The sequence below is a fragment of the Xiphophorus hellerii genome, chromosome 2 (assembly GCF_003331165.1).
Source record: "Xiphophorus hellerii strain 12219 chromosome 2, Xiphophorus_hellerii-4.1, whole genome shotgun sequence".
Classification (NCBI taxonomy): Eukaryota; Metazoa; Chordata; class Actinopteri; order Cyprinodontiformes; family Poeciliidae; genus Xiphophorus; species Xiphophorus hellerii.
Genome location: NC_045673.1, coordinates 26269501 through 26287029, shown reverse-complemented (window position 1 = coordinate 26287029; position 17529 = coordinate 26269501). Strand labels below are relative to the sequence as shown.

The 17529-nt window shown below is 40.4% G+C and overlaps 1 protein-coding gene across 3 annotated transcripts in view; it reads right to left on the bottom strand.

Annotated features, from left to right (window-relative positions):
• The window catches only part of cfap73 (cilia and flagella associated protein 73), a 41592-nt gene extending 31060 nt beyond the window's left edge, over positions 1-10532 (bottom strand). For 2 of the 3 annotated variants that reach the window (XM_032548915.1, XM_032548924.1), the window contains exon 1: positions 10149-10531. The gene's annotated coding sequence lies outside the window, so the exon portion shown is untranslated. Of the gene's footprint in view, positions 1-10148 lie in introns of all 3 variants that reach the window. The other variant, XM_032548904.1, reaches the window with a different exon arrangement.
• Positions 10533-17529: the final 6997 nt, after the last annotated feature.

The window sequence follows — 17529 nt, the reverse complement described above, 5'->3', positions numbered from 1 at the left end:
GACTAGAATAAGTCAAACAGTAAATGGCTTGTACATTCATAAACCAGATAAATATTAAACATCACTGATTCACTAAATGTTATGCAATTTGAGCAGACCTGATGGAAAAACATTCCCCTGAAGCACCACGTCACATCGGCCCTGAAGCCGAGTGTACAGTTAATCCAGTCCACCTGATGAACTGGAGTCCATGATTACTCTTATAGACACTTTCTGAATTTTAATCTTGTGCTTCATGAATTACTGGATTCCTCTGCTCCTGCTGAGAACCTGGAAAGTCTAAAGAAGAACCCTATGTCCCAGCTAAATGAGGAACTCATGAATCTGAGGAGAGGTTGTGGAACGCCTCAACTCCACTGGCAATATTCTTGACTGGAAGCATTTCCACAGGCTTGGAAAGACACTTTGTCCTCTTTTCAACTACCAATGTACACAGCAAGCACAGCTAATTCCTCAAATCTCATCATAAGTCATCAGCACAATTTAAAATTTTTATTTGTTACGGGAACACAACTCCGAGTTAATCCACCTTGTGCTGTTAAAGTTTGAGCAGCTCGTGACCTTTTCATGTTTATTAGAGAGGGCTGATATACTGAAAACTGTTTGGGCAGTTTGTCAGACCTCAAGACAATTTACCTTTTTGGATTAGCTCAGGTTGTTAACTCAGCTCAATGTACAACCTGTGATGTGGACCCTCAGCCAGCCTGGGCTGTAGAGAAACTATGGTCAGTATTTGGACTTTTCTGACTACCGGAGTTTTCCCTGCCTGTTTTCGGCATGTTTTCACACCTGTTAGCCCGGTAGACTCGGTTCGATTGCCGACCGAAAAAGCAGCACTTGTTACATTTTCAGCTGATGCAGTTCTCTTTCACACTGCTCAAATGAGCCAAACCCTTTCAGCAACCTGTTCTTCTCTTCTCCTGTGGTGGTGCTGCACCAAGAACCACTGGAGAAAACAACACAAAAACCTCCAAAGAAGACGCTGAGCGTAAACAAAAATGGAGTGGTGTCACATTTTAGCGGTCGCAGGATGTTAAATATTTTAAGTTAAAACTTAAAAATACCTAGCATGTTGTTTAGGGATGCATAACTAAACATGGTTGTTTTGCATTCACTATTCCCTTTAACTCACTCTAAATACAAACGTTTTGTCCTGCTTAAAGTAAAATAAAAGTGAAATAAGTCAAGAACAATTTTATGTCCGTTAGTGAAATAACGGCATCAATAAATGGGCAATAAATTAGGTTTTCAGAGCTTTGGGAACTTTTGGTTGTTTAAATGACTTTTGATTCTTCCGATTAACGTTTCACTTGATAACTATTTTATCCCTGAAAATATATAATTTTGTAAAAACCCAGTCAAAGTATAGAAAAAACTTGCAGTGTATTAATGCCATGGGGCCCAAAATAAATCTGTTCCGAAGTATTTCTGAACATAAACGAAGTTGTAACCTGCAGACCCAGAGCGGTGACCTACTTGATTAGCATCCAACTTCACATCCTGTTTCTTTGCTTGGATTGCTCTCCAACAAGGCCTTGCAGCCAAGTGGCGTAGATGAAGCTACATGAAGGAGCACACTTTCCATTTTCCTGTAGGACTAATATCAGAGGAGGAGAAACAGCTTCTTGTATTATGTCAAACAATCAAAGACCGGTGTAATGAAGACTGAGGCTGGTTTGGTTATGGATAAACAATCACTCCAGGGTGTCGGGTTAGGACAGCTGATATATATGTTTAGGTGAGTTAGTTAAATAAGAGAACGTCCGAGTCCAGAATTGAGCTTTACTTAACTTTAATTAGCTCTTGCGGTTCCTCCATACATATAAAGGCACGTTTGGGTGGTTGATGGTGTGTGTGTGTATGTCTGTGTGTGTGGTTTTCTATAAAGATAAACAAATACAAATTATTAGAACTTGCCTGTAAATACTTTCACAAATAAACCAAATGTCCACAACGTGAATAAACGTGTTTAAATATTACTAGACTAGCAGCTGGTTAATATCCGAGTATGAGAACATAAATAATAATCAACCCTGCTAATAATAGCGTCACACGATAAAACATACAAGAGAAATAAGGCATTTCAATTAGAAATGGTAACACGAATAACAGCTGCATCTAATTAACCGAGCTAATTAAGCTTAATAGCTTAATGCTAAACGGCTAACTTTTAGCTCTCAACAATACGAGTAAATCACACCAAACGACCATAATATTCAACAGGACAAAGTACAAATACAGCTCTTAGGCATTTATGAAACCGAACTAAACACCAACAGCATTACTTACATTCAATGGACGCACAGTAGAAAGAGGTAATAAACGAAGTCTGCCTAGAGAGCCTCACCACTCAATGCTCACATCTATAAGCAAGAGGTAGCGAATATGAACGAGAAGCCACCCAGTGGCTGAAATAAAATACTGCATCTAAAACACCTTGATAAAGAAAAACTAAACTAGAGGGCTGAAAACAGGTAATTAACAGTCTTTTGTACGACCGGGATAGATCAGAGCATTGTGGTCCAACATCAAAACCAGAATTCTTTAAAAATAAAATAAAAATCAGAGGGGAAAATTAAGCATATCGTGTTTACCTAAACGTTTCATAAACACTGTGAGCTTGAAAGTAAAGGAAGTGAAATTACAACGAAAGTGATTGGAGGGACTTTGTTGTTTCTGCTGGGTTAAAGACAAAGAGCACAATGGCAGCTGCTCAGCAGGTCAGTGGAGTCTGGAGAAACGGTAACGTAACTATGTTATCTGCAAGGTTATGACTCAACACAGAATCTGTAGCGATACACCAGGATCCTCCTGATGAAAGTAAATTAGGATTTAAAATGACCATGTTACCATTTGGAACTTGAATGTTTGGTTTGACTAATTTGGCTCGAAAGTTAAAAAAATTAAAATAGGGGAGAAAAAAAAATTCCCTTAGGACATGCACACTTAAAAATGCAGACACAGCCCCACACATTGCATGCGCTGTTTCCCCTTTTCACATTGTTTGAGGCTGGAATATTAGGACAAACACGATAAAGCCCCCCTAAGGAAATAGCGGCCATGAGCTTAGATAAAAATAGGAACCTTTCCAATCTGACATTGTTGTGTTGAGTTGACAAGGCGACCAGAGAGGGAGATTAGCATCAGGACTTATCTTTTTCAAATGACACGACATTTGGCACGCTGACACTGAACCCCTCGACTGTAATTATTGTAATCCTTTTTTTTTGGTGTGTCTTACACGCCGTATACCCAAGCTGATGAGAAATAGGCTATGGTAGGTAGTAAATTAGCCGGGTAGACGCAGCGTCTAGGCTTTTGCTTTCATTTATCCCTACCATGCCTATCAGAGTGATATAACTCTTAAGTGACGCACTATGCACAACGAGGCACTTGAGTCAACAAAGTGAGGCAAAGACATCACCATTCATCAACCCTTTGGTTTATCCAGTGCAGGTCTGACCACATACTTCCTGGGTAAACACAGCCGTTTTAGGCAACCCTGCTGTGACGGGAAAAACTAAGGCTGAAAAGAGAAAGTGATATACAACAGTTCAAGATTCCACTTTAGGCCCTTCGGTCAACATCGCAGAGCTGGTGAGGGCACTGATGAAAGTATACCACACCGGATACGGCGGCGTGTTGCAGTCCTGCAGTCCTGCTTGCAATTCCTGCTTGAAACTTTCTAGTTTCGTTTTGAAAGATTAGATGCCAGGCAGCACGCACCCGATGCTGCAGTGTAGAAAATCTTCAAAAATGGTGGGATGCACAGCACTACTTTGATGACAAGTGGGGCACAACCCTGTTTAGGCAACAAGTTTTGGAGCAGTCGAGGCCAGTGTCTTTATTTTTGCGCGTCTTTCCCACTACTTCCTGACCTTGTACTATTGAGTATTTGAAATTAGAGCTGAAAAACAAAACTTCAACGGTCTTGTGATCTTCGTCAGGAGGACCGGTAGCGGCTGTTGTCCCGTCAGACCATCAGTTTCCGAAACCATGCAAAAAACAAAAACAAAACATAAAACACAGGATCAGTGCAACCTCGCCGCACCGCGTAACCGAGTAAAGAACTTGTCGGGTCTAAACGACGCCATTGCTTAAGACTTTGGTAAACTAAAATAATTTTATAGAAAGAGCTGTAATGCCCAAAAAGGGGTTGGGAAGCCTGCCATCTTTCAATGAAGTGTTTTTTCCCCTTAAGAATTTATATTCATTTGACCTCATTTTCTGATGAGAGATTTCATGTCCTTGGTTGAATAAAAGCACATTTAAATATCCAAGGGGTCTGAATAAATGTAGGCTGAGTTGCAGAGGGCACAGCCAACATGTGGAAGAATTTCCTCTGGTTAATTGAAACAAAAATCCAGGTTTCAATCGTATGTTGACAATGCTCCGTGTGAAACATGGTGGCGTCTTCCTACTGGAAAGATTTACATCAGCCAGAGCAGGGAAGCTGGTCAGTTTATGGGAACGTTTCAACTAGAGGCAGTGAAATCTTAGATGAAAGAGCTTGAAAAGTATCTTAGACTGGGATGGACTTTTGTTTTGTTTTTTTCAGTGCTGAGTATATTTAACTGACCCAGTTAAATTCTAACATAAATCCAGTTAACAAGCCTTAAATGTAGATGTTCGTACATCGAATGTAACCGACTTTTCAAAGAATGGGAACATTTTTCTAGTCTCTAGATCTGAAAAACGAGCAGAGACATATTCCATAATGTGTTGATGTTGCGATGGACCCAAAGACAGAAACAGCATTTATTCTAAGATTGAGAAACTTTTTTTTATTTGCACGAGGCAAACAGGACATGGAACCAGGGTGATAGTAATGGAGTAATCCAGAAACCAGGGAGATTAACGTTGTGGAGGTGTGATGGTGATGTAGGAAACAGGTGAGGCTTCACAGGTGGATGCAGAAAAGCTGGGGGCAATAAAAGCATGGAACTGAGAAAAGGTAACTCATAAATATTGAGTGAGGGAAATAAAAGCCTAGAAGGATCAACGAACCAACGGGAGAAAATAGGAACACGAAAACAACACTAAGCTGAAATATACAGAGAACAGAACTCATGAAAAAACCTTTACCTTTATATGACCCTAATGTTGATTATGCAATGTTGCCTCGTTTCATGTTGTTACCCAATGAAAACCTAAAAGAAGGGGGAAATATACACTGCGTACCTTTTTGCGGGTAGGTTCCACCTACTAACAAAACTCAATGGAAGCCCTCAAGTGTCTCAGGTTTTATTCTTTTGGTGGTTATGGGGCCTGTTTAAAGAGCTATTTGAGAAAGGCTAACTCGCAGACGTGGCACTTTCCTGGCAAATGGAAAGAAAAGCCTCATGGGGAGATAAGGCCCTCTGGTAATTGCGTATGATTTTGAAAATATTTACACAGTAATCAAAATTTCATTAGAGGATGTTTTCCCACCCGAATATTTTGGCCTCGCTTCCAACATGTCTGCGTAAGGTGGGGTAAACGTGGGGCTCTTCGACTTTTTTTTTACCGGCGTTTTATTAGGAGACCCAGTCTCCAGGAGAGCTCACAGACTTCACTTTGAGTCTGACTTTAAAACAAAGGTGAAACGTCTCACGGCAAAAGCGCAAGACGAGCTGCAGCTATCGAAATGGCGGCTACAACAGAGGAAGAAAATCAGCAATTCCTCGTGAAACAGCGAAGCTGCCCGGAGCGCGACGTGGAGGAATTACAGTAGAGCCACTGACAGTTCTCAAGACCTTTCAGAGGTTAACAGGAATAGAAACAGGTTTTTCCCTTGACTCAGAGAGATGAAGTCTGTTTGCTCACACACCGTTAATAACTAAAATTATGTCATCGTGCGTGTGATACGGTGCCCTACTTTTCCGCTGACTCTCGGCTTTGTACCTGGAGGAAATTGAAAACTCAAAACTAATAGTTACCGCTTCTCTTCCATAAGCCGGCTTCCTTCAAATGTAAACATTTAGATCATTTTGATGTAGTAATATTTCGTGATTCATATTCAGTTTCGTCTGACTGACATTGGACAGCCTTTCTCGCGTTCTGCAGAATAAATCAACGCTTGCCCTGACAATTCAGACGGTGCATTTAGGTTGCCAAACCTCAAGCTGCATTTTCCATTTCATGTACTTTGGTTCTCTTCAGCCCCATCATTCTCTTCTCCTCACATCCTTGACATGTTGAGGAAAGTATTAAAGTCAGTCGGTCTTTGATCAGATGAGACCAACAGGAAGTTTTGTTATTATAGGTGCAGAAAAAAAGGGCTCTACAGAGAATCACAATTCCAAGTCCTGGGAATTCGATTCAAAACGTTCCAAAAATCGATTTAAAAATTAAGTTGCCTGTCTTTGACGCTCCTACTTCCCACTATTCTACATTGTCGCATCACGTATCCACTCGGTCGCCGTAGAAAGCCGTCCCGACCACCATACGTGTTTTTGAATATTTCTTAGATTATTTTTGTTTCTTTTATTAGCTAACCTAATACTGATCATTCAAGTCACAGAATATTTTTGGCACAAACCTGTTTTAGTTTAATTTTATTTTTATTTTATTGTTGATAACTGAAAATAAAAAGTTCAAAAACAATGCTGGAGTTTTCTTCTTTTTTTTCTATCGATGGAATCTTTTTACATGGAGTCGACATGTTCTCCTTGTGCATGCGTGCATTCTCGATGGATGGATGGATGGATGGATAACAATACATTGCCTTTGCAGTGAAAGTTAGACAATAGGTAAAACAGAACCTACAGATTAATGAGCTGATTTGACGAAGACAAACAAATGCCTAGGAACCAGACGTCATGGCCGCCAGGGCTGAACACATGGAGGGACGAACAGTGTGGGCTGAAAGAAGGAAAATGAAGAACAGGCAGAGATGTGAAGTTTAACTGTCACCTCTTGGATTTGTCTTAAGAGAATAAAAATGCTCTCAGGTTCAGCTAGAATGACTGCCTGGAATAACACATCTAAAGGAAAGAGCTTTGGATGGAAAATGTATAATAAATCAAAAGATCAAAGGGAGGATCCATCTCCTCTTTGTCAATAAGTCTGCTTCCAACATGGCCGTTGCCCAATATTAAAGTTTTTTTTATTTTAGAGAGGCAAAAACAATGGAGTGTACACACATAAATCTGATTTTTACAATTACTTGATGGCCAAGATTTTTTCAATCCCAGTTTTTGTACCAGTTGAACCTCTTTCAGTGCACACAACCAAGCCAGAGAGAAATAACTTGACCTGACTGAGGCCCTGTGTACACAACAACAATTTCTGGTGAAAATGGAAGAGTTTTGTTGTGTTTGTACCATACATTTACATGAAACCACCGAATGTTTTCTCTGACAACGACACAGATTGAGAACTGGTTCCAGAGTGCAACGTTTCTGAAGCGTACCGGTGTCCGTTGTCTTGTAAACAGAGTAAAATGATCTTTCCTGTCAGGGAATCCCTAGCTCATGCATAGTATGACGCAAAACATAGCTGCTTCCTACAATCCACAGAAGAAGAAGAAACTACTGACAATGCTGGTGTTACTACAATTCGTGTTTTCCCATCAGATACGGTTCCCTCAGTGTCTCTTCATCGCTCCGCACCGCCCAGGTCGCAAAATACACGTGTTCTTGTTCAACTCTCATAACAAGCACTCGCTTGTTAAGACCGAATTGATTATCTAGAGAACTACGTACACCGTGAAAGCTCAAACAACGTATTTCAGGAAAGTTATCCCACTTTTTTCCAACTGCACCCTAATCAGACGCACATAGTGCGTGTTTTTCCCCCACTATCTGGGGTAACTGTACCTGATGGGGAAATGAGAATCGACGGGCTTTCAAGTAGAACTTTTTTTTTAACACATGCGCACTTAGTTTCAAAGAACCTAGCACCAACTAGTGGCGTGGCGAGGGCATTACACCTTTTCGATGTGTACCGTTACTGTGTAAACAAAGATTGTAATTAGAACGTCTTCATGTAAATGTGAGAACAGAAACAAAACAAAAATTTAATTTTCATTGGATCATTGTCATGTAAACAGGGCCTGGACTACAGTTCCTTTGAGTTAAGAATGTTTGAAGCGTGTTGTTTATTTACATTTAAAATACATAATTGACTTGAACGCTGGGCCGATATCTGCTCCAATACAAAGGAAAATTGAGTATGGCAGCAATGGTGTAGGACTGAGTTGAAAAAATAAATAAGGATCAAAAAGTCTGAAGTTAGAATTTGCACAAACTTAAAGAAAACATGACACATTTTAGGATTGGTCTAATCATGTTGCTGGGAGATGAGATGTTCAATTCGGTTTGTTTGTGTAGAGTCAATTCACAGCAACAGTCATCTTGAGGAAATTTACAAAACAGTCATAAATTCAATATCAGTTAGCATTGATGTTAAGTTTGTAAATATCTCTTTTTTTTATATACTCATTATTATCTTTAAGAATGGAGAGATTTCTGTTCTTTCTTTAAGTATGTGTTTCTTGGAGTGATGTTTTACAGGAAGCAACAAGTATTCTAAAATTGGGAGCAGATACTAGATGGTCTGCAGCAAGAGTGATAACTGACGTGGCAGAATAAACAATGGATGATTAAGGGTCGAAGTTTATTCACCAGAGACAGAGGAACTGTACATGAGACCACGGAAACGCAAGACACCTCATTGTTCTGTGGGATCATCAGTTCCTGCATCATTTCTACAGAAGGAAGTAAACAAGAACTCTGAACATTGCACTCTACATGACGGCAGCTTGTGGGTGCAACATACCTGTGATTCAAGAGAACAGAAGAAACAGCTACTCTATGTGATTAACTCAAGATAATCAAATAGGCTATGTAACTAGGACCGCCCTAAGGAAATAAAAAGAAAGGGTCAGACAGGAGCTGTTTTAGAGCGGGCAGGAGGTTGCAATTGAAGCATGCTCCTGTCTGTTCTCCTTGCAAGTAAATCTTAAACTCACTTGTCTCTTTCTTCTTTTTATGGGTGCTCAGATTCTTCAAACCTAACAATTGACATGCCTGAAATTAGACCTGTAGTTATTGTGCAATGCAGTCAAATTCAGCTCATAGTGCCGATTGGTAAGAAACTATTGAAGGAAGCCTTGTTGGTTGCATCAAGTCACTCACTCACTCACCCATGTGGCAACAGAAACACTTTATGGTTTGTCGCTGTTGATGCCTTATAAGAAAAGTTTATTTATTGTGACGTGTGATTTTTATTTACAGGTTATAAACTGTTAATATCTGTGTACTAGTAGATAACTCTCTCAGTGGCTAATCCAAAAGGAGCTAACACCAAAGTAGATTTCCATTATTTCAGCTCTGATGTCTTAAACATCGCAGTGGTTCATGAAAAGTCTGTTTTATGAAACTTTAAACTGCCGTCATGTTTGTTGGCTATCTTGACAGCATCTGATGAATATTTGAATAGGGAACAGAGGTTGGAGGCAGTGCGCAACCAAAAATGTTCCTGAATGAAATGTCTACTAGGAACTACAAATATAAAGTGTTTTAAGTCGGAGTAATCATGTATAAAGCAGAAATGTTATGCTATAGTAGTTTAAGTGAACATTATGTTTTTTTTTATTTTTACACTGCCCTGCTTTTGTTTTTTAGTGACCAAAATTGTTCAAAATGTTCTGTTCTCACTGCATGTTTCATGTAGGAAGGTCATTGGTGATGCACCGTGTCCAGCGCTGACATCAGTGAATGCCAACAGGATAAAGGTCTCATAACATGTGTCATAAGATATTAGCCTTTATTAATAAATGTTAATTTTAATAACAGTTTTCCAGAATAATAGGCTAAACGACATGGTTTTCATGAAACAATATCACATTTTTGAGATTGACTTGCCGACTGCAATTAGATATTCCCTGCTTTTAACTTTTACGAAGAATGTCTCATTCAATCAAATGTAAGTCTGCATACTGATTTTATTTAAGTAATTTCCACTGGTTAGGCTTAGCAACACAGTCCTTTCTAAGAAACAAAAGTCATATAAATGTATTTGAAATATTCGTTTTCATCCCTCCTCGTCTTTCCTTTTTTAAGCCCTATATATAGTCAGGTTGTGTTTACAAAAGTCCCTAACCTAATGCCCATGAATTAATCAAAGGCAACTTTACCAAATTGTTGACTGCTTAGTTTACAAACTTTGAATTGCAGCTTTCACTAGAATGAGCGGGCTCCTTGTTTTCCTGGCAGTTCTTCTAAAGGAACAGATGCAACTCCTATGCCGCCCTTCGTGTGTGCCGTGAAGCGGCGTCCTCTGCGAGCTGGACCGCGTGCTCGTCGTTGATGGAAGGCAGACCACCAGGGGCATGTTAACTTTGACCAATCAGATACTTTGCTGTGAACATATTTTCCCACAGATCCAAACCCATTTAGCCGGAAAGTGTGCAAATTCTAAGAAAAATGAAGAAGAAGAAAAAGTCAGTGGAGGCATCCTTAAAAACTCTTACATGTAAATTGCTGTAAAAGTGGATCTCAGTGATCTACATATATATATATATAAAAAACAAAGTCAGCGCACGGTTACTGGATGTACCTCCCTCTTACACTTCATATGCTCAGCAGATGTGTAAAAGTCAGAGCGTTCTGGGTCAATGTTACTCAAGAAATGTTTCATTTCCCTTTTTCTCCTTGCATGAAATAAGAAAGTAAGACGCAACATTTTTGATTTGGAAAATCCAAATTCTGTCATGAAGGCAGGCTGACCTCTCAGCAGTAAAAATCACAGACATAAAGACAAGTGCAAAAAACCAAAAGGAAACATCAACACAGACGCATAATAAAGTGCCCTACAAACGTATTCCTCCTTCTTTTTATGCGTTATGTAAAGTCACAACCACAATCTTCAAAGTACACTTTTATGAGATAGATCAACACAAAGTTGCACACGATTGTGAAGTGGATGAATGAAAAAAGGGTTAAACTGAACACAAAATGTTCTTACTGCATCAGACAAAAATGCACAGGGAAGAAAAACAAAAGAAAGTTCTAAGAAAATCAGTACAAAGAAACATGCTAATGTGGAAAGACGTCGGTGACAACGGTAGGATAATAATGAAAGTGCAAAAACATAAACTCATACGGATCATGATGAAACGTATCACATCTCTACTACCTTCGCCAAGATTTCTTTATAAGCGAAAGCCCTTGGAGCTAGTTTTACATCAAAATGTTTGTGCACTGCCCACAATCAGGACTGAGCCCAGTGAGCAGAGCAGCCGTCATGTAGCCAGAGGCACTTTTGCTCCTGATGCTTTCGCAGCAGGAGATCAGAGTCCCGACACGCCTCGGAGCAATGTTTACATTTTTATTCATTTTAAATAACATTTTGCCCTTAGTCCCAGTCATTCTACTGCAGACATGCACACAGAATGAAAGGGATTTAGGAACACATGCGATGTTGAAGACATAGCTTTTTGTGTGTGTACTCCGGCAGTCCTGCACGTAGAAAGTTACACCAGCTGTGGTCCATTTTTAAAGATGCATTCATTCATCTGTACTTTTATTAAATGCTGTAAAAAAAAAAAAAAAAAACCCTGCTTGCTCCCTAAACAGATTTCATCTGTTTTTCCTTGTTTTGTCATACTTTACTCTTCTTTTGTCTTAAGAGCCAGGCTTCATTTGGTCCTGATAAACTTTTCACTCTGTGCGCAGCCCATCAGGGTTGTACTGACCTCGCGTGCGCTTTTACAAGGTTTTTTTTTGTGTGTGGTTTTGGGAACTGACGGTCTGATGGGACAATGGCTTCCCCACTGTCCGACCGTAACATCTGCCTCCTGAGCGCCGCGCTAAAACTACGGGAGGGTCAAATACTATATATCTCCAAGCTAATTTTAATATTGGAGAAAGATAACTTGAATAAATACAAAAAGTAGTCTACAAATGGCCAAGAAATGTTTTATTTCAGCCACATTTGGGGGCTTTTGAGTATGAACAGTACGTTTGAAGTCATACTCAACTATGACTCAAGTCCGGAATTTGAAACACTCTTTCCAAAACATTTTGTTCAGTCAGTCTACGAAATATTTTCCCAAAAGTCATGTGGATCATCAAAATGTTTCTTGGTAAATCTGAGACAAGCGATATGTTCTTTTTGGTCAGTAGTGGTTTTGGCTTTGGAACTCTCTCATGGAGGCTATTTTTGCCAAGTCTCTCTTTTTTATTGTCAAATCATGAACACTGAGGCAAGTGAGGCCTGCAGGGTCTTAAATGTTGCTCTGCATTTTTTTGTGGTCTCACGGTTTTATGGTCTTCAGCTTTGATGGTTTTCTGGTGTCCAAAAGTCTTAGAAAAGGCTTCGGACCCATTTCCACACTGATAGATGTAAACGACTTTTTTTTTCTTTTTTCTTTTTTTACTGTTTTTTTTTTTTTAGATGACATGTTTCTATTCAGCTATCAAATTTATGGTTCAGTTTTAATAGACTTTCCCTTATATGAATGAAATAATTTCCAAACAGCTTTTTTTTTTAATATGTCTGACATGAATCTGGTTGTTGACTTGAAACATATAATGTGACAAACGAGCAAAAACGCCTGTTTTTCTTTCTTTTTTTTTTAAACCACTACACATGATTATGTTCTTTTACTGGAGCAAATTTTGTTGCTTAAATCGTTTTTCTGATTCAGCAAATTGTTCTCCATGGAATTAGTCACTTATCTGAACAGAAGAAGGGGAAGATGGGAGGATTTCAGAGGAGACGTATTACGCAAAATTCACATTTTTGCATATTTTGTACTTCCATTTGAGTCTTAACTGCTTCTAAAAACAGCACAAACACTTTAAAAAAAAACACCCAGCTTATTTTTGGCAATAGGGTATTGTTTTTTGCTGCCTGGAAAATGAGCCATTTCAAAAGCCTCCAGAATGTAACGTCACTAATCAGCAGGCGCTAGCAACCCGAGCTAAACCCAGCCTGTCACCTAGCAACCCAATCAGAGCTCCAGCATGTTTAGTCAGCAGGTTTTCCCCCTACATGCGATGTACAATGGCTGCTGGAAAAGACAAGTGTTTTGCTGTTGACCTACCATCCAGAAACACACTTGCTGTATTCTGCTTGGCTGTGCAAGAGGCTCCACTTCTGCTTTTCAAAGATGTAGAGTTGAATAATTGCGCCTCTGTTTGCAGCCGTGTGGCCAGCAGCAACTTATTTTGGATTTTAAGTGGTAAGAGGCCCTAAAGAACATCACAGCCAGGACAGCGTACAGTGTTCAGATATAACGCATAGTTAAGTTGTCTTGGAACAATCTTTCCCGTTTCGAGTAGCAACATCGATGTAACATGCAACCAGTGCCACCCACTAGATGCACATCTGTGTGTATAAATGGACCATAATCCCTCATTTCCATAACACCGTGTAAGCAGCACATCCCCACTTCCTCAGTTGGTAGCAATCTATCATGACTGTGTGGCACACTTTGTCCCGTACATAATTTTGGATCGGTGATTCAGAAAATGGTGACGCCTCGTTACCAATGCAGAGTGATACTTCCCACCCTGACGGTGGCTTTTTGAAAGCTCCATTAATGGTGTGCATTAGAGCATTCCGTCTGCGGCGTGAACGGTCACTCTTAATTTAAAAAAAAAAAAAAAAAAACAGCGAAAAGACCTCAGATGCGTACTAATCCGGTCCTAACTTTTCTTTCTCTGTTGATTTTAAGCAAAATATAACCACATAATTGCTCCCGTTGCTTTTTGCTGCCTCCGTGTGCGAGGTCATTTCAGAGCATTTCATGCATGGGAGTAACAGTAAAAGGTTTTCTGTGTGTAAGGGGGCAGGGTGAACCTTCTTCACTGAAATTTAGAGTGGCCAATTAATCTAACGTGAATATTTTTGAACTGCGGGATAAATCAGGAGTGCCCAAGAAGGTCCTTGATTCCCGGCCCGGGGTCTTTCTGCACGGAGTTCGCATGTTCTCCCTGTGGATGCGTGGGTTCTCTCCGGGTACTCCGGCTTCCTCCCACAGTAAAAACATGACTGTCAGGTTAATTGGTCTCTCTAAATTCTCTCTAGGTGTGAGTGTGTGTGTGCATGGTTGTTTATTCTGTCTGTCTCTGTGTTGCCCTGTGACAGACTGGCGACCTGTCCAGGGTGAACTCCGCCTCTCACTCGAAACGTTAGCTGGAGATAGACACCAGCACCTCCTGACCCCACTAAGGACAAGGGTGTTAGAAAATGGATGGATGGATGGAAGAGAAGAGAACCAAACGGAGAACATTGCAAAACTCCACGCAAGCAGGCCTAGCTGCTTCAAGGCTACAGTGTTGCAGCCAGAAGAGCAAAAGTAATCTAAAAAAGTTAGAAAATGGACTCATATGGAATAAAAATCGTCCCATAAGGGTAAAGTTGGAAGTGCTTCAAATGTTCTTTCCCACAAACACAGGAGGAAGATGTCCAGGACAAACACAATGATCCAAACAGGAAAACAAGATAGCTGCATGGCTTCCAGGGAAGAAGCAGAAATAGCAAATTACACGCAGAAACCGAAGAGGAACAGGTGGCAACAATTTGAGCGTCGAGGAAGAGGGGAGGAGGAATTATAAGGGAACAAAACAAACAGCACAGAAACACCCCCCCACAAAAAAACATAGTTTTGAAATAAAATATTAACTCCATGTGAAATATCAGGTGGCTTACACGCTAACTACATTATTAAACTCATAGGGTTTGTCCTGAAAGCAAAAAACAAATACTGCCTATAAATATTGGTGAACATGAGCCTTATTTACAGGATTATGATTTGTTCTCTCCATAAGCCGGAGGTCTCAAATTCAAGTGCGTAATGCAACTGTTAGCTGTCTCTCTGCTTCGCCGCACGCCTGGCTCTAATATTAGCTCGTTAGCAGAGCACTGTGGAGCTAGGCTGCATGCTGGTGAGGGAGCGTCACCATTTAATTCAAGTGTGTAGGATAAGAGACGCATCGAAAAGCTGGTGGACACTTTTATATGCTACATGGTTTACTCCTATATAGCGTCTGGAGTCAGAAGTCTGTGCTGTACATAATTTTTAACAGGGTCTGGATGCACCTTTTTGAATTAATTATTGATTTTCTCCGATATTTGGTTGCATCTGTAGTATAAACACACGTTTGTGCAGCCGTCATTAAGCTTCGATGTCATTCTGACGATCGATGAACATTAGCTTCCATTAAATCTGGTTGGTTTTGTAGCACGCGAGCCGGTTTTAATCACTTCTGATACGTTTTGAACAGAGTTAGCAACAAGGCCACTGCAGAAAATAAATGCTACCCTGCTTTAATCACTCTAGAAACACAGGTAAAGAAGAATTACAAACCACTTTAAATGAATGCTCATAAGAGGAGTCGTCATATATCCATACATGTGATTTTTGATGGCATTAAAAAGGATGGAGTCAACAATTTAACCTAGTAGAGGATAAATCCTGATATTTGATCAGGAAAAGAGAATGCTGCAGGTCAATGACTCCTTCTTTAGATAGAAACTAATCTTATTGGACAATAAATTGAGCATGCTATACAGTTTGATATAGGATCAATTAGAATGCATGTATAATTGAATTGAAATTGTTATTTTTATTTTTGTAAAGTGCCTCAAAACAACCTTTATTGTGAATTGGCTCTACATAAATAAGTAAAATTGAACTGAATTGATCCTTTATTATTATTTCTCGCCAGATTTGGTCCCGTCAGTTCTACTCCCATTCCGACACTCAAGCGAATTAATTAATATCCATTAGAATATCCGGTGTTTTTCTTCAGGACTACACACAAAGGCTCCCGCTGGGTTCCTGTGTGTACCATGATCGCGTGGGGATGCATTGGACTCGTCATCTGCGTCCTGGAGATTAGCGAACGTGAGAACGTAAACAACGCTTTAAAAGGACATGATATATAAGATGGCGCTTACTTGAGCTCCTTCGTTGCAAGAGTTTTGTTTTTTTTTAAAAACGCCGGCGTAGCCAGAGAAACTTAAAGAAAAATAAATAGTAGAGAGGAGTGGGAGAGAGAGGAATCTTTAAATAGTTTTAATCAAACAAAAAGGGTTTTTTTTTTAAATAACTTCTTGCATCCGAGCCAATTGAAGAAGGAGCGAGGCCTGGTCTCTCCCCCCCCAGAGGGTTGATGTTATTGGATCATTGAGTATGGATTCAAAGGAACAGTGGTGAGAACATTGCTGTCTACTCTCCTGATAGATGATGAGCTGCGCTGATGCCTCCCAGTTTCCCATACGCTCTAAGTACAGGATGCTTAGCCGAGCAGGAACAAGCCAGATGCACGCATGTCACACGCTCACCCAAAAAAAAAAAAAAACACTCACACGGATGCCCGTCCACCCGGCTCGTCCGTCTTCACATAAATAACTCGGCTAGATGTTTACGCTGCAAGTTACTTCCTCAGCTGTCGTGAAGGCCTTCGCAGATGACTACTAGGGGGAAGATTTTTTTTTCAATCCGCTTAAAACAACAATGGCTGGAAAACTAAAAAAAAGTAAAAAATAAAAAATAAATGAAGCGTCCATTCAGCGACGAGGGACCGGGCGTTTGCGGAACCGTTGAGTCTCAGTGGTTTAGGTCTGAGAGTTTTTCTTTACTCCACAAATAGCTGGGCGGGTTTCCAGCAGCCTCGTCTTTCAAAAAAAAACAACATCTCTCGAAAAAGACGTCGAGGAAAGAGCAAACAATGCGATCAGACAGAAAATATGTTTGCAGGAGGTGGAGGGGGCAAATGTGCTAGTAACCGTGACTGTCAGCGGTGGCTCAAGGGTCAAGTGAGATTCATCAGACGGTCGATTTAAAAAGCACAATTTAGATGACTGACTTGTCTTTTTCATAACTAAATTAGTGTAAGTGCTTAATAGGTTTCCCATGTGGGCGGTATCCTTCTGAACTCTGCTTGACACAAGATGTACCTGATGATGGGGAAAACGCTTCCATCTTATCAGCGCCCTCTTGTCACACTCCTCCCAATATCCAAGCAAAACAACAACTTGCAAATTACTTCAGTCTTTTGCTTAGCGGTCTTAAAGGAAGACATCTGTTCAGAGTTAACGGCCTCCTTATCGTCACACGGTGTTTTTTTGAGTTGAGCCCAACGGCGGGCGTGAGGCAGGCACAGCCGATAACCAATAAAAACAAGTAGCAAGCTACGAGGATAGACGGCAACAGCTGGATCTGACAATGGCTGAAAGCAAGCCAACTGTGCAGATACAGAGGATGACGATTACGGGCAAAAGAATAAAAGAAAAAGTAACTGATGAGTTTAGTTTTCCAGCTGAGGAGAAGGTGCGAGAGGTACCTGAGGACGGGGTAATAAATACTGCACCCTCATGCATTAGCAAGCGGGATGCAATACACTTTCTTGTGAGAGAATAGAGTGCACAAACGTGCAGCGAAATGCGAAAAGTCTAAAAATGTGGCTCTACCAGCCAAGGGATGTTGCATAAGAGAGGCTCAGAATCCCATGTTTGTGCGAGAGCAGAACCTCAGGGTCATTACGCAGGACGAGCAAATGTCTGCGTTCGGCCAGGGGAAATGGTCTGCAT